The sequence below is a fragment of the Oryctolagus cuniculus genome, chromosome 3, assembly GCF_964237555.1.
Source record: "Oryctolagus cuniculus chromosome 3, mOryCun1.1, whole genome shotgun sequence".
Lineage (NCBI taxonomy): Eukaryota > Metazoa > Chordata > Mammalia > Lagomorpha > Leporidae > Oryctolagus > Oryctolagus cuniculus.
Window position 1 is genome coordinate 137,130,027 of NC_091434.1, and position 23,299 is coordinate 137,153,325.

General features: G+C 45.0%; 1 protein-coding gene and 1 long non-coding RNA gene across 2 annotated transcripts in view; one reads left to right on the plus strand and one right to left on the minus strand.

Moving 5' to 3' along the window:
* Nucleotides 1–23,299, minus strand: part of PRKAR2B (protein kinase cAMP-dependent type II regulatory subunit beta) — a 131,910-nt gene that overhangs the window by 60,143 nt on the left and 48,468 nt on the right. The gene's annotated exons all lie outside the window — the stretch shown is intronic.
* On the plus strand, nucleotides 584–2,526 carry LOC103348698 (uncharacterized). The gene is made up of 3 exons (XR_517002.4): nucleotides 584–694; nucleotides 781–852; nucleotides 2,440–2,526. It is a non-coding gene; the product is annotated as an uncharacterized lncRNA (long non-coding RNA).

Below are 23,299 nucleotides of genomic sequence, written 5' to 3' on the forward strand. Positions count from 1 at the left end.
CAGCAGAGAGCCGATGTGAACGAGGGCAGAAAATCCTTCTCTCCAGGACTGTCGCTTAACCACATTGAGCCCCCGGGGCAGCCATATGGGCGGGAGCCCCTACAGCCCTGTGGCAGGTGGGAAAGCCCTCCCGCAGTTCTCAGGCCCTGGCCTGCACTTAAGAACACATACAGCCAAGGAGCCTGAGCACGGGAGGGAATGTGGGAAAGCTTTCAGCCCCAAGCCTCCCCACACTGGACAGCAGAAAAGTCACTCTCAATAAAAGGCCTGTGGGTATCCTGCAAACGCCAGAGGTTTTGTCAGGAATTTATGAATGAGGCAAACTTGAATGAAGGCTGAAAACAGACGGGCCACCAGAGAACTCCCACTGAGGAGAAGGACGTCCGTGTGACGAACAGCCTGTGCCTGATGACAACAGCACATACCCACGCCTACGGCAAGGTGACGCGGCAACCTCAGACCCCGTCCCAGGAACACCGGGAGCAGGAAGCAGACGCCTGTTATCACTGCTGTTGGCACAGATCTGCAGATCTCCTCCAGTGCAGTAAACAACAGTAAGCTGTAAGGACTGGAGAGCATGGGACAAAAACTGAGGATACGACCATCGACAAGCAAAATAAAACACTAGTGATGTTGATCAGCAGAGCAGAATGGATTCCGCGGAGAACTGTGCAACTATTAGAATCTGGAAAAGGTTAGAAACAGCATGGGCGGGGGGTGGGGTGGGGGGGTGTTAACAGTACTATTTTTTAAATGATTTGGAGGTCATTTTTCTCCAAGGGAAAAAATACAGACCATGGACTTCACACAAAAGTAAACTCCACGGGGACTGAAAACAGGAATATTGAAAAGGTATATAAGAAACATTCCTTGTAATATATTCAAAAATACTTAGCAATCTCATTCCTGGATACGCTCAAAACATATGCATCAGGAAGTTTACTGCAATTTGAATTGTGGTAGCCAAAAACTACAAACAACATAGCTGCCTGTGGGGAACAAAAATGGGGAATTATTATGACCTAATCCTACACTTACTCCTGCATCTGCAAAATGTAAAAATGACATCTGCCAAGTATTAACAGCAAGATCTCCAAAGTCACTGGAAGAGGGAGAGTCAAGCTGGAAAACGATGCACATAGGACAATGACTTTTTGAAATTTTGAATTAAAGCTTCCCTTACAAAACTCAGCACCTTACACTGGAACTGGATACATCTATGTACCTAAGTGTTTTCAAAATGAGCCGGAAGGGTGCAGACTACGCAGACCAAACTCGACCTGTGAGGAGTAGAGAAGAGAGGGACAGACTGTGGAGGGGAGAGCACTGGTTAAAGAATTAGGTCTTTCATGTTAGCATCCATCTATCTTTGAGATTGCAGGTAGAGATACAAAGACACTGGGTAATTCTGGACTGAATATCTCACCTTATTTTTTGTACCTTTCTGTATTTTAAAAATTCCTCAAAATGGCCGGCGCCGCAGCTCACTAGGCTAATCCTCCGCCTAGCGGCGCCGGCACACCGGGTTCTAGTCCCGGTCGGGGCACCAGATTCTGTCCCAGTTGCCCCTCTTCCAGGCCAGCTCTCTGCTGTGGCCCGGGAGTGCAGTGGAGGATGGCCCAGGTGCTTGGGCCCTGCACCCCATGGGAGACCAGGAAAAGCACCTGGCTCCTGGCTCCTGCCATCGGATCAGCGCGGTGCACCGGCCGCAGCGCGCCGGCCGCGGCGGCCATTGGAGGGTGAACCAACGGCAAAGGAAGACCTTTCTGTCTCTCTCTCTCACTGTCCACTCTGCCTGTCAAAAAAAAAAAAAAAAATTCCTCAAAATGAGTCAGAATGAGAATGAGGATGGGAATGCTGTACCTGTAGAAATCATGTTATATGGGCTTAATTTCCAAACACTAAACACCTTACAGAAATTATCTCTAGTGTTTTGTCAACAATGAGTGGATGGGCTTTCTCTCTACATAATGTGAAATTATCTACTTTATTATAACTTAAAGTGACAGAGGTGAAGAAATTTTCAAGAGTCAAGAAAAGACAGGTGATGTAACCCAGGGAACCAATCTCCAGGTATTTTACAAACACTCTACTCAATGTAAAGTGAACTTTCTAGGGGAAGGAGTTTGGTGCAGTAGTTAAGAGGGTGCTTGGAATGTCCATATCCCCTAATGGATGCCTAGGTGCAAGTCCCAGTTCCACTTCTGACTCCTGCTAACATGCACCCTGAGAAGTAGCAGCCAATAATTCAACTATCTGGGTCTCGGTCACCCACGTGGGACACCCAGATTGCATTCTGGGCTCGCAGCCTGGGCCTGACTCAGCCTCAGTTGTTGCTGACATGTGAGGAATGAATCAGTAGGTGGAAGATCTCTGCCTCTCTGTCAATCTTTCTTTCCCTCCCCCACGCTTTTCAAATAAATAAAATATGGGTTAAAGTTTTGTTTTAGATGCCAGCATTGTGGCACAGCAGGTAAAGCCACCACCTGTGATGCCAGAATCCCATATGGGCACTGCTTGAGTTCCAGATGCTCCACTTCCAATCCAGCTCCCTGCTAATGTGCCTGGGAAAACAGAAGATGGTCCAAGTACTTGAGACCCTGCACCTACGTGGGAAACCCGATGAGGCTCCTTGCTCCTGGCTTCAGCCAGGCCCAGTCCTGGCCATCTGGAGAGTGAAAGAGCAGATGGGAGATTCTCATTTCTCCACACACTCCCCACCCCAGTTGTCTCTCTGTAACTCTGACTTTCAAATAAATAAAACAAACCTTTAAAAATGTCTTGTTTTAATCTGTTTTTAACCAAGTAAAATACATTTTAAGAGGTGTAAAAATTCACAAGCGACCAAGATAAATACAGTCAGTGAAAAGAGCCTGAAGACTAATTCAGAGGAGAAAGAACCTGGAAAACAATCTTTGAAGTCCATGTGCACGCTTGCTGCTAGTCAGCAGAATCCCTCAGTGACACTCCCCAGAAACACTAAGTAACAGACTGTGGGATCAATTTGTACTAGAGGACAGTACTACAGTAGAAACTGTATTTGTACTGTGCTGAACAATGGTCTAGGGAGAATTTCTGAGCACTATGTTGTTAAGTATTATGGGTTTTAGGAAACAAATAGCCAAGGAGAAAGAAAGAAAAGAATTCTGATACTTTAGTTAGCCAATCTACAGCTTATGTAAATGATCTAACCATTCAAATAATGCAATCATCTATCAGCATTTGTTTTGGGTCTCAGACCCTGAACCACATTAAACTAATTTAATCATGGATACCAACTGATATGGATGGCAGGGCCACATTCATCGAAACACAACTTTTCCCTTCATGTAGCACTAGGGCTCTGCATTTAAAGCAGAGCTGGAAAGCTCTGAATAATCTTATTCACTCCTGAGATTTGTGCTGCCTGACATACACATATGAGAAAACCATCAGACAAAACATGGTAGGACTCTTCTAATTCTCTGAAAGATTTTCAGAATGAGTATCCTTTGATCAGAGTTCTACGGTGAGACGTTCAGACTTACATATAGCCAGAACTACAGGAAAACAAGTCCTGGGCTCTCCAGTTCAGTAACAAAACTTCCATATGTAAGTATTTAGTGAGCATCTTTCCATCAGGCCTCTCCATGTGATCATTACAAGTCTAATACCCAGGGGCCGGTGCTGTGGCACAGCAGGTTAATGCCCTTCCCTGAAGCGCCGGCATCTCATATGGCACTGGTTCGAGACCCGGCTGCTCCACTTCCAATCCAGCGCTCTGCTATGGCCTGGGAAAGCAGCAAGAGATGGCCCAAGTCCTTGGGCCTCTGCACCCACATGGGAGACCTGGGAGAACCTCCTGGCTCCTGGCTTCGGATACGCATAGCTCTAGCTGAATCAGCATAGCTCTAGCCATTGCGGCCATTGGGGAGTGAGCTATCAGATGGAAGACCCCCCTCTCTCTCTGCCACTCTTCTCTCTGTGTAGCTGACTTTCAAATAAATAAATAAATCTTTAAAAAAAAAAAGAAACAAACAAATCCTATAAATATCTTGAGTATGCTGAATATGACCAAACTATGATAGAACGATGCATACCAATATTCAAAGACTCAAAATAAAGACATCATATTCATAGGAAAATGCAACTCAGTCTGGTTTACTTGTTAAAGTAAAAAACGAAGTAAACCCATGCGGCCAAGCATGACGGCAGCCAGAAAGATGACACACCAGCACCATCTCCTCACAGCAAGACCAATGAGAACAGCTATTCGTGCCGAAGCCATCTTCAGAAGAGCCAAGGACACCAGGTGAGAGAGTGCAGGGTGTGGTTTTAGTGCAACTATTAAGAAAAGCTGTACTGAAGAAAGCTATAAACAAAGACTTGCCACATCACCTCTCCCCACACGACCTCTCCAGACCTCCCAGTTAGGCAAGGGAGAGGGTGTTATACACAGACCTTGGACATGAAACCAAGCACCAGACCCCGCCATGGTAAAACCCAGCTCCAAACAGGACCTGCCACGCCAGTACCTGCAGATGGAGCCTCTGGATCCTCCTCAGTAAGAGGCCAGGGCAATGCCTCCACCACCTCTTCCCCCACCTCCAAGAGATACTGGATCAGGAGACCAGCCACTGTGGGGTAGGATGGGAAGTGAGTACCAAACATTGCCTTGGAGCTCAGTGCTGGGGTCGTCACAGTGAGACCTGAGGCCAGATGATGCCCAAAGACCAGAGACTCTAACAGCTCATGCTAAGCGGGAGGGACCAGCTTGGGGTAGGGGGTGCCCTCTAGCGCTGACACAGCCACAACATACCAACAGCATTCACCCCAGGGTGTTACCTAGTGTGAAAAAGCAGAAGTGTCCACAGGCTCAGAGAAAGTAAGTGTGCTGTTCACAACTTCTGGAAGGCAGGCACAAACAAAGCCAGATTGCAGACTGGGGGAAAAAAAACCCTAAGCCCTCAACATGCCAACAGTATCATATGCCAACAAGCATCAAGAACTTTCAGGGGGCAAACAGCTGGCAGGGCAGTCAGGCATCACTTGGGATATCTGCATCCCGCATCAGTGCCTGGGTTTGAGTTCCAGCTTCCTACCAATGAGCACAGTGGCTCAAGTTGCTGGGTCCTTGCCAATCATATGGGAGACCCAGGTTGAGTTCTTGGCTCCTGGCATTGGCCTGGCCCAGTTCCAGCTGTTTTGGGCATTTGGAGACTGAACCAGTGGATGAGATGTGTGTGTGTGTAAGTGTGTGTCTATGTGTTTGCATGCACACATGGGTGTGCCTTTCAAGTAAATAAAATAATTATTCTCAAAACAGAACCTTCAAAAAACCATGATCTCATCTAATGAAGAAAATAAGGTATCAGAAACTTGTCAGATAGAAACTGATATATGCAAATTTTAGAAGCAGAATTTAAAATAGCTGTTTGAAGGAAACTCGGTGAAATTCAGGAAAACAGAAAAAAATGATTTATTATTCTAATACATTTAATAGAGATGTGATTTTTTTTAAAAATCACACAGAAATCCTTAAGCTGAAAAGTATATTAAGCAAAATTAAAAATACAATAGAAGGCATCAATGGTAGAGCTCAAAGATCAGATATTTGAAAATGCAGTCAGGTGCCAGTGTTGTGGCATAGTGGGTAAAGCCACTGCCTGCAGCGCTGGCATCCCATATGGATACCAGTTCAAGTCCCAAATGCTCCACTTCAGATCCAGCTCCCTGCTAATGAGCCTGGGAAAGCAGCAGAAGATGGCCAAAGTTCATGGGCTCCTGCACCCATTTGGGAGACCCGAAAGAACCTCCTGGTTCCTGGCTTTACCAAGCTGTTGTGCCATTTCGGGAATGAACCAGCAGATGGAAGATAGTCTCTCTCTCTCTCTCTCTCTCTCTCTCTCTCTCTCTCTTTTTCTCTCTCTGCCTCTCCTTCTCTGCAGCTCTTTCTTTTTATTTATTTATTTGAGAGGTAGAGTTACAGACAGTGAGAGGGAAATACAGAGAGAAAGGTCTTCCTTCTGGTGGTTCACTTCCCAAATGGCCGCAACAGCTGGAGCTGTGCCAATCTAAAGCCAGGAGCCAGGTGCTTCTTCCTGGTCTCCCACACAGGTGCAGGGGCCCAAGGACTTGGGCCATCTTCCACTGCTTTCCCAGGCCACAGAAGAGAGCTGGACTGGAAGAAGAGCAGCTGGGACTAGAACCGGCACCAATACGGGATGGCAGCACTGCAGGCGGAGGACTAACCTACTGCGCCACGGTGCCGGCTCCAGCTTTGGCTTTCAAATAACTAAATAAATATTTAAAACAAAACAAAAAAAAAAGTAGAGGGGGAGAGAAAAAAAAAGGAATAAACAAAGTTCATAGGAATTTGGGGCACCATGAAGAGAGCAAATATTAAATTCAACAGAGACCTCTGAGTGCCAAAGGGGTAGAAAGTACATCCAAAGAGATATTAACAAAAAACTTCCCAAACCCAAACCTAGGGAAAAACCTATCTAAATACAGGAAGGTGAGGTCCCCAGCTGGATTCAACTCAACCTACATGTACCCCAAGACATATAACCAAGTCCTCTACCGTTAAGGAGAGGATTCTCAAAACTGCAAGAGAAAAAAGACGAGGCACCCTAAGAGTGCTCCAATTCCCCTGACTGTAGACGTCTCCACAGAAATCCTACAGCAAAGGCGGGAGTAGAATGAGGCTTTCACAGACTGCCAACCACAAATACTGTATCCAGCAAAGCTATCCTGAGGTACAAAAGACAGATAAAGGCAATGTCAGGCAAACAAAAACTGAGACAACTTACCACTGCCAGACCTTTCCTATAAGACACTCCAAGAGGACTGAAAGAAATAGATGCTAACAAGTATAAAAAAAATCGAAGACTCACTGAATAGAGTGCCTAGAAGAAAACCCATGCATCCACAGCCAACTGATCTTCCAGAAGGGCGCTAAGAGCACACATTAGAGAAAGGACAGTTCTTAAAATGCATAGCACTTGGGAAACTAGACATCCATATGAGGAGGAATAAACCTTGACCCTTGTCTCATCGCAAAGAAGAATCAATTCAAAATGGATTAAAGACCTAAGTATATGACATGAAGTGATGAAAGTATTAGAAGAAAATTGGGGGGAGGTATGCTTTAAGACACTGAAATGGACAAGGATTTTATGGTTAAAACCCCCAAAGCTCAAGAAACAAAAACAAAAATACATAGGATTTTGTCAAACTGAGGAGCCAAGGAAAGAATCACCAGATTGAAGAGATACCCTGCAGAATGGGAGAGAACATCTGCAAACCACACATCGGACCAGGGCTAATAACCAGAATAGGCAGAGTTCACCTCAACGGCACAGGAATAAATGATACCGTTAAAAATGGGCGACAGATCTGAATGGGCATTTTTTTTAAAAGGAAGACATACAAATGACCAACATGTGCAGGGCAAAATACTCAACATCACTAATCATCACAGAATGGCTATTACCAAACAGACAAAAGACAACAAAAACTGGAGAGACCGTGGAGTAAAGCGAATCTTTGTGCACTGCTGGTGGGGCTGTAGCCACTGTGGAAAACAGTATGGGGGTTCCTGAAATAGTCAGAAATAGAACATGATCCAGGAATCCCATTACTGGATATACAGACAAAGGAAGGCAATTTATCAAAGAGACACCTGCACTCCCATGTTTGCTGCAGCACTATTCACAACAGCCTGGGAAAATGGGAACAACTAAGTGTTCATCAACTGAGGCAGGCAGAAAACATGATGTATACGCACAATGGGATACCACCCAGCCATGGAAAAAGGATGAAACACTGCCATCTGTGACAACACGGAGGTTGTTATGGTAACTGATATCCGCTAGACAAAGAAGGACAAGTACTGCAAAATGCTCATGTACAGAATCTAAAAACTGATCTGACAGCAGTTTAGAGAATAGTAGTGATTACCACAGGCTGGAAAGAGAGGGGACGAGGATGGGGAATACTGATTAGTGGTTACTAAGTTATAGTTACATAGGAGAAATAAGTGCTGGGGTTCTGCTGCCACAGCAGGGTGACTATAAATAACCACACTGTAGCATATATAAACATGTATACAGTTATGCATATACCTCTGTGTGTTTACATATACACATGTCTGCATATGTGTGTGTGTGTATACATATACACACATACTAGGAGAAAAGGTTTTGAATATTTTCACCAAAAAGAAATGGTTAATGTTTGAGGGTATGCTTATATTTACCCTGAGTTGAACACCGCACAATGTATACATTCATCAGTATATCACATGGGGCCCCATAAATATGTACATTTTTTCTACATCAGAAGAAAAATTAGGTAAAAAATAAATGACTAAAATAACCTAATGGTTGTTTCTTCTTCAAGAAAATCAAACTTCCATTTCCATTTTTAAATGCCATCAGATCTTTTGTACACTTATTTTCTGTGATTTCATACTACACACTTGTCTTGAAATTCACTTTTAAGAAAATATTTGTGATGTTTCCTGTCACTACATATTTTTGCAAAACAATTTTAAATTGTTTCATAGATATTAACAGTATATATGGATATTTATCTTAATTTATTGCTTGTGTATTGTTGGAAAATATTCATGCCCAATCCAGCAGGTGCTCTTCAAGTAACCTGGTCTGAAGAAATCGCAGTTGAAAAAGAGAAGAAATCTGAATTCTCAACAACAAATAATAAATTTAGATAAACATCCATATTCTGGTATGTTATGTAGGCATTTAAAAATTGTGTTTTTATAAAAAGTCATTATTCAAGAAGCAGAGAGAGAGAGAAAGAGAAAATGGCTTCATCCACTGGTTCAGTCCACAACTGCCCATAATGTCCTGAGTTGAATCTAGCTGAACCCAGGAGCCAGGAACACAATCCATGTCTCTCAAGTGGGTGGCAGAGACCCAACTACTTGAACCACTGCCTGCGGCATCTGAGGGTGTGCATCAGCAGGAAGCTGGAACCGGAGTGGGAGCTGGGTCTCAAATCCGGGGAACTCAGCTGTGGGATGTGCACATCTTAATGAGCCTCTTAATTGCTAGGCAAATGTCTACTGAATATTACTAGTTGCTTTTTTAAAGTAGATTTTAAGAGAGGTGCACAGTGTGAACCCACAGAAAATATGTATGGGAAAGTCTGGGAGGGCAGACTCCCAAGTTTAAACGCAACTACTCCTTGCTAGTATGATTATATGGTTCTTGTTTTCCTACCTATGTTTTCTTAGGTTATCCTGAGGAATGTACTGTTTATAATCATAAGTAAAGGATTTTTTAAAAACAGATTATTGTAAAACTCCTTTAAACATCTGTATCTCAAAAGAAGAGATAATTATAAAATTCCCTGAAACAGTCATATCTCAAACATAAAAAGGAAAATGAGGTTCTCATTAATAATCAGTCTTTCTTTCAAATATGTCTAATCCCTTTTCAAAATTACCTTTTAAATCTAACATTTTCTAAAAACACACTGTTTCTGCAAGCAGCAAAATCAAGGCACTAAATTTAAAAATAGCTATGAAAAACATCAGTTTAACAATGCTCTGGGCCCAGCACTGTGGCATGGGGGGGTTAAGTTGCTGCTTTAGAGCCGGCATCCCATATCAGAGTACAGGTTTGAGTTCCGGCTGCTCCATTTCTGATTCAGCTCCCTGTTAATGTGCCTAGGAAGGCAGGTGAAGGCGGCCCAACTACTTGGGCCTCTGACACTCATGTAGGTGACCCAGATGAAGTTCCTTGTTCCTGGCTTCAGCTGGGTCTAAACCTTGCTGTTGTAGCCATTTGGGGAGTGAACCAGTGAATGGAAGACTGATTTCTCTCTCTCTCCCTCTCTCTCCCTCCAGCTCTCTGCCTTTTGAATAAATAAATAATTTTTAAAAACATTTTAGATATTATGGTAAAAACTTAAAAACTCTTGTTTCTAGTAAAAATAAAAACATTCACATAAAAAGAATATATTGACCCACTGTCCTCCTCAATGTTGTAATAATATGGTTTCTTCTACATCTTGAGTACTTAAAAAAAACACCTCTACAGGGTACAGTATAGCACAGGAGGAGTATGACAAATTCTCATCCCAAAAAGCAGTGTGAAAACTACACAAAACAAAGAGAATCCAGGGATCTGTATACCAAAGGCATTTGATAAATTAAGACACATTTATTCAGAGAAAAACCACCAAATGTCAAGTAAGAACAGTGGGATCCTGTGCCGTCAGCTTGGACAGCAGGCAGTTCTACCAGCTTTGTGCAAGGAGGCTACCGTGACTGAGAGATCCCAAGCAGAGCACACATACACATGAGCAAACACAATCCCGCCCAGCAGCACTGTGGGCACAGCAACCCGGGTGACAGACAAGTAGGACAGCTAGGAGCTCACAGAGCCTGGGGTTGTGGTCCTGAACACAGTAGGGAACAGACCAGCAAAGTAACCAGGGATTTAACAGGAAATGAGACAAAGAGGGGTCTGAAAAACTCTTCAAGCATCGCTGGGTGTTGTAGAGGAGAATGAACAGGCAGGAGGCAGTGGACAGTGCCAGAGCCATGCACTTATCTCCGGCCCTCTGTGAGGCTGTGGCACATGCACAGGACACGTGAGGCAGCTTGGCAGCAAGATCTGCCAGCTCAAGGTGTGGTATAATCTCCAACCAGTCGTGCAGACAGCCCTAAGAAACCAGGGTGAAAACTGCACAGAGAGGAAGAGGCATTCGCGGCTACCCACTGCAGCAGACCCAGAGCACACAGATTTTGCACAGGAAAACTATTTTTAAAAAAATGCAAAAAGCAACCACCTGTGAAGAGGACATCAGAATCCAGAACTACTGCAATACATAAGCTAGAACGCCTGGCTCTCAGCAAACTCACAAAGACACAGGAAAGTGAGAACCACAACCAGGGGAAAAGTACAAAAGGGGGTCTCAATAGAAATTGTCTCCAACTGGGCCCAGCTCTTGTACTTTGCAAAGATTTCTATAAACAGTGACTACCAACACGTTCAAAGAGGTAAAGGGAACCATGGCTGACCAGTGAAAGCATGACAACAATGACTCCATAGGGAGAAATTTTAAAAAAGAGCCAAATGGAAATTCAAGAAAAGTACAGTAACTGACATAAAAATTTCACTAGGTTTGATCGACACATTTGAATTGGTAAGACAGAATCAAGGAACTTGGGGACCAATGGGAATGATTTAATTCAAAAAAAAAAAAAAAACAGAAGAAAAAGGAATTAATAAAAATGGAGAACCTCAGAAGACTGTGAGACGACTCCACGCACGCCATACTGTCTATAATGCAACCTCAACAAGAGGAAACAGAAAAGTAGGAAGGAAAGAAATGTCAGAGATAATGGCCAACAAGTGTCTGAATTTTACAAAAACACGGATCTATAAATCCAAGAAGTTCAAAGAACCTCAGAACAGAACAAACACATACTCAAACACCTCTTGGTCAAACTGTTCAAACACATTTTAGTCAAACTGTAAAACCAGAGGAAAAAATCTTCATAGCAGCAAGAGAAAAATATTTTATCTCACAGAGGGTAACAATAAAACAATTAAGTTCTTTTTAGAAACAAGAGGTCGGGATGGCGACAGGTAGGAGAAACTGTTACCCAAGAATACTGTATCTAGCAAAAGAGTCCTTTAAAAATAAAGTTGAGGGAGCCAGCACTGTGGCATAGTAGGTTAAGCCTCTGGCTGCAGCACCAGCATCCCATATGGGTGCCAGTTCAAGTCCAAGCTGCTCCACTTCCAATACAGCTCCCTCCTAATGGCCTGGGAAAGCAGAGGAGGATGGCCCAGCTGCTTGGGGCTCCATATCCACGTAGCAGCCCTAGAAGAACTCCTGGCTCCTGGCTCTGGAGCAGCCCAGCTCCAGTCGTTGAGGCCATCTGGGGAGTGAACCAGCAGATGGAGGACCTCTATGTCCTTCCCTCCCTCTCTGTAACTCTGCCTCTCAAATAAATAAATAAATCTTTAAAAAAAATAAATAAATAAAGGTGAAGGGGCCAGTGTTGAGATGCAGGGGGTTAAGCCAGTGCCTACAACAATCGGCATCCCATATGAGTGCTGTTTGGAGTCCTGGCTGCTCAGCTTCCAATCCATCTCTCTGCTAATGCTCCTGGGAAAGTAGCAGGAGATGGCCCAAGTGCTTGGGGCCGCGCCACCTACATGGGAGATTCAGATGGAGTTCCACGGAGTTCTAGGCTTCTGGCTTCAGTCTAGCCCAGCCCTGATGTTGTGGCCATTTGGGGAATGAACCAGTGGATGGAATCAGCCTGTCTCTCTCTCTTTTTGTCCCTCCCTCTGTCACTCTGCCTTTCAAATACATGATTCTTCAAAAAAGAAATTGTCGCTCCCCCTCTTGTGGAGGAACGACACCGGACCCTGAGCTGTTCTCTTTCCCCGGCCCTTCCCGGGTTTGCTGCCGCTCCCCCTACTCCCCCCGCCTCCGTGGAGGGGCGGCACCCCCGCTGCTTCCCCAGCTTCCACGGAGGAGCGGCACACCACCGGCCGGCTCTCTCAGGGGTTCCTCAGATGTTCCTGCTGCATATTGTCTCTCTCCTCCTTTATAGTCCTCTTCCACCAATCCCAACTCTGCTGGCGTTCTCTCCCCACGCGCTGAGCACGCTGCTCTCCTCCAATCAGGGGCAGGATCAGCTCCTGCAGCTTGTTAGTCGAATTGGTGAGGCAGCTGTGTGGAAGTTGTTTGCTCCCTCTCAGCGCCATATGGTGGGAGATCAGATGCATAGAGTTAGTCTTAGCAGTTCCCGTAGTTTAGTCTAGTCTCGGTAATCTCAGTATTTGTCCTCAGTATTTATTTGTCTACAGTCTTAGTACTTATTTGTCTCCCGGGCAATGGGCCCTGCCATGTTACGGGAGACGGGAGACGGGCCCTGCTCCTCACAAGAAATAAAAATGAAGATGAAGTGAATTAATTACCAGATTAAAAAAAAAAAAGACTGAGAATCTGCAGCTAGCAGAAGTGTCTAACAAAAATTAAAGGAAGAGTTTGGGGCTGAAAAGATATGATAATAAATCAAACTCAAGTCAATAGGAAGAAATGAAGAGCCAAATAACAAAAAAAAAAGATATTTATTTGACACACAAAATGGTGAGAAACATTTGTAGAGCATGTGTCTGATAAGGGATTACAATCCAGAATATATAAAGAACTCCTACAACTCAACAATAGAAAAGTAAACAAACAGTTTTTAAATGGGCATAAAGTTACCGCCTACAGTGCCGGCATCCCATATGGGTGCCAGTTCGAGTCCCACCTGCTCCACTTCTGATCCAGCTCTCTGCTAATGTGCCTGGGAAGCAACAGAAGATGGTCCAAGTCCTTGGGCCCCTGTACCCACGTGGGAGACCTGGAAGAAGATCCTGGCTCCTGGCTTGGGATCAGCCCGGCTCTAGCCGCTGCGGCCATGGGGGATTAAACCAGTAGATGGAAGACCTCTCTCTGTCTTCTGCCTTTCTGTAACTCTGCCTTTCAAATAAATACAATAGATTTTAAAAAATGGGCACAAGTCTTGAACAGACATTTCTCTAAGAAGGTTATATAAATCATTAATAAGCACGTGAAAAAATGTTCAACCCACAAAGAGCAACTCACACTCATTTGGTTCAAAAACAGAAAATAACAAGTGTTGGTGAGTGTGAGGAAACTGGAACCTTGTGCATTAATGGTAAGAACAAAGTGGTGCAGCCACTGTGAAAAACTGTGGTGATCCCTCAAAACATTCACCACAGTATTCCCATGTGACTCAACAATTTCACTCCTGGGTATATATGGGAACTTCACAAAGGTTGTGGCACCAACAGATTAAAAATATTTGTATCTTTTTCATAATACACATTTTCCCTAAAAATTCTGTAGACCCTTCATTTACCTAAAAAAACTGAACGCAGGAGCTCAAGCAGGTATTTATACAAGCATGTTCACAGTTGCGGCATTCACAACCCAAGAGTCCATGGAAAAACAAGTGACACAGAGACACAGTGGACTACTATTCAGCTTCAAACAGGAAGTTCTGACACATGCTGCAACACTGATGAACCCTAAGTGAAATCAGCCAGTGACAAGAGGACAAATACTCACATTGTATGTGTCCGCTAACACATTGGCCTGCACAAACCCCGATGTAAGGCGAAGAGGACTCAGACTGACAGAGGCCCATGGTCACGTTCAAGTGCTTGGGGGAGTGGGAATGAGGAGTGAAGGGTTTAACGGGTACAGAATTTTAGTTAGTAAACTGAACTGGAAGTGTTCTGTGCACGGGTGGTGGTGATGACTGCACAACACTGTGAATTTGCCCAATGCCAAAGCACTGCACACTTAAAGATGGTCAATAAATGGTGTTATACAAAAACAATGGGGATTAACAATTTAAAAATTTTAAATGATAAATATGTGGGTAAATTGGAGATGAGACGTGTTTTGCTCTTATTTTAAAAGATAAGGTTACATAAAGCAATAATTATCAGGGTGGCTTGCTGGGCTTTCAACATAAATAAGACCTATAACAATAATATATAATAATAAATCATATATAATTATATCAAATATGTAGTTAACATATAATCAATAACCACACACTGGGCTGATAGTCTACCTCCTTCATTTCTTCCTAGCCCACACACACTCAAGTGGGGCAGAGCTGTCAGGACCTGCAGCTGTCCCCTCAGAAAACCCCTCCTTCCCACCTGCTTCTGGGGTAACAATCCAGATGAGAGGGGTGGGACTATAAGGACCTATTTGGAAACTTGGGGGTTCTATCCTGACCATTCTTAGGGATGATACATCTGCTAACTTCGCTTTATGACAAAAAAAGTTAATGGTCCAACACCACCAGCCCCATAAAACTCAATACTCGCCATGACCGTCAAGTGTCCCCTTGTCCACAATCAGATCCCTGCCTCTCCTCTTATTATCAAATAACAGGACCCACAGACTTCACTCATCACTACACAACTGGCTGGCCGTTCTCTGAGTACCATCCATGTTGTCTTCCCGTGTTTGCTGCTAAGTATCCCTTCCAATACCCACTCCCACCTATGACAGTCCTGCCGCTGCCTCAGAGCTCTGCTCAAATGCCACATCTGCCTGACCCTGTCCTCCACATCACACACACCACGGGAGATGAAATGCTCTCTTGCAGGTGGAAACACAAAACTCATCTCACTCATGTCTCCACCTCATGGCTCTCACATGGGGGCTCAATTCTAAACACAACCTAGGAAGCAAAAATCTCCTAGAGTCAAGGAGTCCATGTTATTCTCTTTTTGAAAATCTTTTGTGTTTTTAAAGATTTATTTATTTATTTGAAAGGCAGAGTTAACAGAGAGAGAGGAAGAGATGGAGACAAAGAGATCTTCCATCTGCTGGTTCACTCCCTAAATGGCCACAACGACATGGGCCAGACTGAAACCAGGAACCAGGAGCTTCTTCCCTATCTCCCAAGTGGGTGCAGGGGCCCAAGCCCTTGGGCCATCCTCTGCTGCTTTCCTCAGTGCATTAGCAGAGAGCTGGATCAGAACTGAAGCAGCCGGGACTCCAACCAGAGCCCATACTGGTTGCCAGCATCGCCGTAGGCGGCAGCCTTACCCGCTAAGCCACAACGCTGGCCCCCTCAACGTTATTCATGAAAATTCCATAAGGAGCCCTGCTGTGAGCATTCTCACAAGAAATCCACAACAGTGAGTTTTCCCTCCATCCTGAAAACAGAGAGCTTTTTCTCCTGTTGGGCACTGGAATGATCAGGGGATGACATTTAGAAGTCCTGTTGAATGGAAAATGGGTACTTTGAACCCCAGAAATGAGAGGCCCGCAGGAATGGAGATAGGCTGCAGCCACCACATTCGCGTCTCCACCTCCCCCCAGCCACCACAGGGCATGAGCTCACTGAGTGGAGCCGCTGTACGGCTCCTTCGCACTCACACTCTCTGTGGAATGTGCACAGTGGCACCAGGGTGGGTGACATTTGTGGGGATGCAAGCACGCTAACTTTCCTACACCTCTGGAAGGAGAGCCACCAGGGTTTCAGCACAGGGCTGCACCTTCCTGTCTCTAGCAATCTCAAAGAATGCATGTGGGTCTTGCAGAGAGAGCATGAATCCGAAATGCTTTTTAAGGTAACCATTCATTCTACACCTATCCCAGTGTCATCCGCCTAAAATCCACCTTCTTGCATGCAAGGAATGGTTTCTTTCAAATCAGAAACCCTCACAAGTCTAGAAAAAGCACCCAACCTGATTTTTAAATGCAACAATTGTGCACAATGAGGAAACCAAGTGGTCAGCTGCTCTCAATGTTGTGAAGAAAATAGCATCTTGAAACCTAAGACAAAAGATGATGGTGACTTTTAGCTTCTCGCTTTGTATCTTGTTAAAACTTATGCTATAACTATAGAATGCTGCTCAGCCACAAAGAGAATCAACTCCTGTCTTCTGCAACAAGATGGATGCAAGTGGAAACCATTACACTTAGTGAAATAAGCCAGCATCAAAAAGACAAATATCATGTTTTCCCCGATCTGTGGTAACTAACAGAATAATTATGTGCATGGCAATCTGCATAAAATTATTCTTGTGCATAAACTGTTGAGCAGAAATGGTTTAACATCTAAATGAACTTAGTTATCACATTGTAAGCACCCAGGAAATATTTAGATGTCAGGTTGTCACTGACCCTACTTCACTGAAAGAAATTATGAATGACTATTTGACCAAAAAAATTGTAAATGAGTGAAATTATCATTTTTCTATTCAATTATTATTTATAGCTATTTATATTCCTGCTAAACTAGGGGCTCTGCTTTTTACTTGTTAAACTTCTTATTCAGTAAAGTAGTAAGCTTTTTACTGTCATGTAGATTTAAAATATGTTATCTCAAAAACAAAAAACAAACAAACAAAAAAAAAAAACCAGAAAAGAAGGAAAGAGGGAGGGAGGGGAATATCATTATGTTCTTAGACTCATATTCACAAATCATAGTGAACCTGTTAAAATTAACTAAAATGAAAATGAAAGATAAAACACCTTGTGATACAAATGTGTAGCAATATTTCTTCTTTGGGACTTTCTCCTCTAGTAGCCAGATGATCCGATATGTAGGATAATGCCCCCATTCCTCTGAAGAGAAGGGCCATTTGTCTGCTCTTACTCCCTGTCATCCTGCAGGAAGTGTTATTCTGTTACGAGCAGTAATGTTTCCCAGCAGAAAAAGACACTTCCAAATGGGTCACCTGCAGTCGCGCGGGGCAGGTGGTGAAAACAGGCAACTCCGGCTTCCCTCCAACAAGGAGCTTGAGGCTTGCCGGTTGTCTCCCATCTGCAAATGTGCTGAGTAAACGGCAGATGTCCCCTTAGGCTGGGAAGGAAGCTTGGAGCCCAACAGACACTGCCTTTGACCCAGACAGACAGGGCTTCCTCAGGCCAGTCGCTCTAAACTAAGAAATCAGCAGGCAGACAGGACTGTAATAATCCAATGTGGGCCAGCCAAAGTGAGTTCTGGGTGAGGTCAGGGTTTCTGAGCCCTGTGCCCAGGCACAGCAAGACAAGGAATCAAGGCAAGACGTGGAGAGCTCCAGGACAGCGTTCAGAATCAGTTCCAGGAGACGGCATTGTGGCACAGCAGGTAAAGCTGCCTCCTGCTACTCCAGCATCTCCTAAGGGCGCAGGTGCAAGTCCCAGCTGCCCCTCTTCCTGATCCAGTTCCCTGCTAATGTGCCTGAGAAAAGCAGGGGAAGACAGCCCAAGTGCTTGGAGCCCTACCACCCATGCAGAAGACCCAGATGAAACTCCTGGCTCCTGGCTTAGGCCACATAGCCATTTGGGGAGTGAACCAGCAGAAGGAAGATCTCTGATCTCTCTCGGTCTCCTCTTCTCTCTCTGTAATTCTACCTTTCAAATCAATATGTAAATCTTCAAAACAAAACAGAAAACAGCTCCTGTTGCTTCTTAGTCCAGCTCCTTGCCTGCCCTTCCTGTGGTATGGTGGCTTGGGAATAACCATGCCCCTAGCACTACCTCAATAAATGTTCTGTTTTCACTTGATTGAAAACCAGTGTGTTTCAGCCACCTGCACTCAAGGAAAACTCAGAAGATAAGGGGAACACTGGTTCAGAAAGATCAGGACAGGGAGGAAAACAAATAATAAAAGTCCAACAGGTTACCCAAAATAGCTAAGAAAAAAACCATAAGGCCCTTCATTGACAAGAACTATCTGCAAAACAAGTCCAAACTCTAGTGACTATTCAATGGAATTACAACTACAAAAACAGATGTGTAACTCAGGAACCATGGGTAGTCTGAAAACAATTGCCCATGATCCCTACCTACGTATCTATGACATCAGTCAGAGTATGTAAATAATACTCAAGTATCAAGTCTGCAGAACAGATAAGGCGGGCCTTAGGTCTCCAATTTAGCTTTCATGTTCCAGGGACTTCAAAACTACCACTTGGTATTTTATGTAGCTTTACTGATTTTATAAATATGATGCACATACCCTGCAATTAATTCATTTAACCATTACAGTTTAATACTATCACAAGCAAAATAATCTGAAATGCCCCTGGCTTTAGCAAAACCAAAACATGAAAACAACTTTTATTTATTAGCGATTTATATATAATGCTGTAGTCGTTTACGAGGGAGCTAAATATTCCACTGACACACAAACTTGATAGACAAAGTCATCTGTGAAGGCAGGCATATGAATTACCAGCTATAGTTACTGACAGAACGACTGATTTATAGTCTGGGGAAAGAGCACAGGATTCACAAACAGTGAGGCTCCCCCTAGCTCTGCCACTCTCCCCCCACTACTTACTAACTGGTGTAACCTTTGCACACTACTAAGCATTATGAATCTCAACTTTTCTCATCTGTTCAATATCGCTATTAAGACCTGCCTCGGCTGGCGCCGCGGCTCACTAGGCTAATCCTCCGCCTTGTGGCGCCGGCACACCGGGTTCTAGTCCTGGTTGAGGCACCGGACTCTGTCCTGGTTGCCCCTCTTCCAGGCCAGCTCTCTGCTGTGGCCAGGGAGTGCAGTGGAGGATGGCCCAAGTGCTTGAGCCCTGCACCCCATGGGAGACCAGGAGAAGCACCTGGCTCCTGCCATTGGATCAGCGCGGTGTGCCGGCCGCAGCGCGCCAGCCGCAGCAGCCACTGGAGGGTGAACCAACGGCAAATGAAGACCTTTCTCTCCGTCTCTCTCTCTCTCTCTGTCCACTCTGCCTGTAAAAAAAAAAAAAAAAAAAAAAAAAGACCTGCCTCATGGAGTTTCTGTGTTGAAGTAAATAAATGCCAGCTGTGTAAGAATCACACGAGCAATACATCCTGAAGAACATATTGATGTATTTGGCTTAAGCTGTCCAAAGACACAAGGGCAGAATCGGTGCGCATCCCCACTCGCCTATGAGGGAGTAAACTCCAGGCCTTCTCCCCACTCCTCCCAGATCCTGGCTGACACGCCAGTCCCCTCAGGCTGGCCCTTGTCACTAGGTGCTGGGTGTCACCCAACAGGTTCCCACCCAAGGTGACCACAAACCCCCTGAGCGAGGGCTGGGCCCCAAAGGCAGGCCACGCTCAGCACCCAGCACCCAGAGGCTGACTCCCTGGCTTCCCACTCACTGCTCTCCTGACAAGCTCTGGGTGCCTGGAACCAGCCACTGAACTCTCTGGGCCTCAGTTTCCTTATCTACAAAATGGGGTGAGGATGGCGAGCTACTCAAAAGGCCGACAGGAGGAATACATCATGAACGTCAAAATCAAGGAGTGTTAAGGACGCAGGAGGGCAGTCACAGATGGGTGGGGTGGGAGGGTATGTGCCACAGGGCAAAGACGATGGAGGTACAGAGCAACTGAACTCTAGGTTCCTCAGGGCCTTGACTTTAACATCAAATATAGATAGACTTCATCATGCGTGAAGTGTGGGAGGCTATGACAAAGACGTGCCAGAGGACTGAGGACAGACGAGGAAGCAGGCGGCAAGATCACCTGGCATCACTACAGCCAGCTAGGTGTGGTGTAACTGGCATGCCAGCAGCAGAAACAGGAAGAAAAAGCAGCGTTAATCCTGTTACAGACCAGATGCAAGGACCCAGGCCACTAAGCGTACGCACCATTAACTGAATCAATAGGTAATGGGTTCTATCAAACGTACCATACACCGATTATCCTTTACACTAAGAATAAATATTAGAGGGCCGGCGCTGCAGCTCACTAGGCTAATCCTCCGCCTTGCGGCGCCGGCACACCGGGTTCTAGTCCCGGTCGGGGCGTCGGACTCTGTCCTGGTTGCCCCTCTTCCAGGCCAGCTCTCTGCTGTGGCCAGGGAGTGCAGTAGAGGATGGCCCAAGTGCTTGGGCCCTGCACCCCATGGGAGACCAGGAGAAGCACCTGGCTCCTACCATCAGATCAGCACGGTGCGCCGGCCGCAGTGCGCCGGCCGCGGCGGCCATTGGAGGGTGAACCAACGGCAAAGGAAGACCTTTCTCTCTGTCTCTCTCTCTCTCTGTCCACTCTGCCTGTCAAAAAATTTAAAAAAATAAAAAAAAAGAATAAATATGAGAAACAAATGTGGCTATTAATCTGTATAAGCATGTAAGAAGCACCATCACTTTAAAATAAAAGGGAAATATATTATTTGTAATGTACAGAATGGACATAAATTGTAGCACAGAGATGTAACATACCAATGTTCTATGAAGAAAACAATCTTACAGTACTTTTTTTTAAAAAAGATTTATTTTATTTATCTGAAAGGCCGAGTTACAAAGAGAGAGAGGAAGAGACAGAGAGAGAGACATATGTTCCATCTGCTGGTTCATTCCCCAAATGGCCACAACAACCGGGGCTGGACCAAGCTGAAGCCAAGAGCCAGAAATCTCCTTTGGGCCTCTCACATAGTTGCAGGGGCCAAAGTACTTGGGCCATCTTCTACTGCTTTACCAGGTGCATTTGCAGGGAGATGGCTCAGAAGTGGGGCAGCCAGGACTCAAACCGGCAACCTATGGGATTGCCGGCACTGCAGGCAGTGGCTCAACCTGCTAAACCACAGCGCCATCCCTATACAATACTTTTTTTTATATATATATTTAACTCTTCCAAGATGATCATGTTTTAGGGCCAGCACTATGGCATAGCAGGTTAGGCTGCCTCCTGTGGCGTCGGCATCCCATATGGGTGTCGGTTCAAGTCCTGGCTGCTCCACTGCCAAGCCAGCTACCTGCTAATAGGCCTAGGAAAGCAGCCTGGGAAAGTAGTAGAAGATGGCCCAAGCTTGGGCCGGTGCACCCACGTGGGAAACCAGGAAGAAGCTCTGGGCTCCTGGCTCTGGCCTGGCCCAGTCTGGCTGTTGTGGCCATTTGGGGAGCGAATCAGCAGATAGAACATATCTCTCTTTGCAACTCTGCCTTTCAAATAAATAAAAAAATAAAATAAAAAAAAAAAAAGAAGAAGAAAAAGAAAGGGCCCAGTGCTGTGGTATAGCAGGTAAAGCTGTCGGCTGTGGTCCATCCCATAAGTACGTCGGTTCAAGTCACAGCTACTCCACTTCCAATCCACTCTGCTATGGCCTGGGGAAGCAGTAGAAGATGGCCCAAGTGCTTGGGCCCCTGCACCAGCATGGAAGACCCGGAAGAAGCTCCTGAGTCCCGGTTTCAGATTGGCCCAGCTCTAGCCATTGCAGCCATTTGGGGAGTGAACCAGAGGATGGAACACACCTCCCTCTCTCCCCATCTCCTTTTCTCTCTCTCCCTCTCCCTCTGTCTTTCTGTAACTCTGCCCTTCGAAGAAATAAATCTTTTTTTAAAAAAGCACTTAAAATAACTTTTAAAAAAAGACAGTGTTTTGTGAATATTAATTCACAGTTATCTTGCAACTACCAACTCTTTTTCAAGATCTTCCCGAATGCCAATTTCAAAGAAAAAGTCATTCAAACAAATATGCTACTTTGGTGACAAAGAAGGACAAGCTTCCTGTACAGATAACTCAACTTGAACTCTCTCCCCACACTTAACATCTTCTGCTAAAGTTTTCAAGAATGTAAAGCGTATAGAAGGGAGAAAAGCAACAGCTATTCAACCTCTTCATCATCATGCACTGTGCTAGGGATCCGTGTTCACTGAACCCTTAACCCTACTGCAAGTTCAGGAGGTAGGGTGTTCAAGGCCCAGCTTACAAATGAAGACACTTGCAGCTCAGACTTCCCCACAGCTAGTGAATGATGGAGTGCTGGGGTCCTCACTCAGCTTCTCCGAGGGCCAAGTCCAGGAATCTCCTCCCACGTTCCCAGTCTCCCTGGTCTCCATTAGAAACACATTCCAGAGAGGGCTCTTGTTAGCCAACCAGGTAAACACAGAAATGTCAAAATCATTCCTCGTTATTGTCAAACACCTTTCCAAAACAAAGCCTGATGTGCCAAACACTCACTTATGAAGTTCATGCAATTCTTTTTTCCAAGAACCTCAGCTTCATGTTGGCAGGGAGCATGTATGTCACGCACACCACAGTACTTCCCCAGAACTACAGCAATAAATAAATCTCTGCACACGATAGGCACTCAACAAATATATCATGAATGAAAGTAGACCCATCATTGGCTGTAGAGTGGACTATTTTTTTTCTTTATTCATTCATTCACTCATTTATTTGAGAAGGAGGGAGAGAGAGACAGGGAGATCAACCTTCATATTCCTGTAACAGTCAGGACTGGGCCAGGCTGAAGTCAAGAACTAGGAACTCCATTCCTGTCTCCCATGAGGTGGTAGGAACTCAAACATTTAGATCATCATCCACTGCCTTCTTTAGGTTCATGGGCAAGCAGCCAGATCTGAAGCAGAGCAGCTGGGATCCAAATCAGCACTCTACCATGGCATGTGGGTGCCCCCAGCAGCGTCTCCATCTGGTGCATCACAACATCTGCCCCTCTGGAGTGGACCACTCAAAAGCACACAAGTTCTGCAGACACCAGGCCTGAACTTGAGTGCTGCCTCTGCCACTGGGTCACTGTGGGACCCTGGCAAGCACTTCACTTCCCTATGGATCCATTTCCTTGCCTGTAACATTACAACAACAACAGCACCTGTTGGACGGAACTGCTTTAAAGAATAAAAAACATAAGCACTTAGAAAACCTCCTGGCTCTGGGACGCCCTCAATAAATGGTAACTATGACAACTACTCCCAGTGTTTCTCACTGTAATTCCTGATTCTAACCATGCACAAGTTTGTGTATAACAGGAACGTACAGCGTGGGAACCCACTCGCTTCCT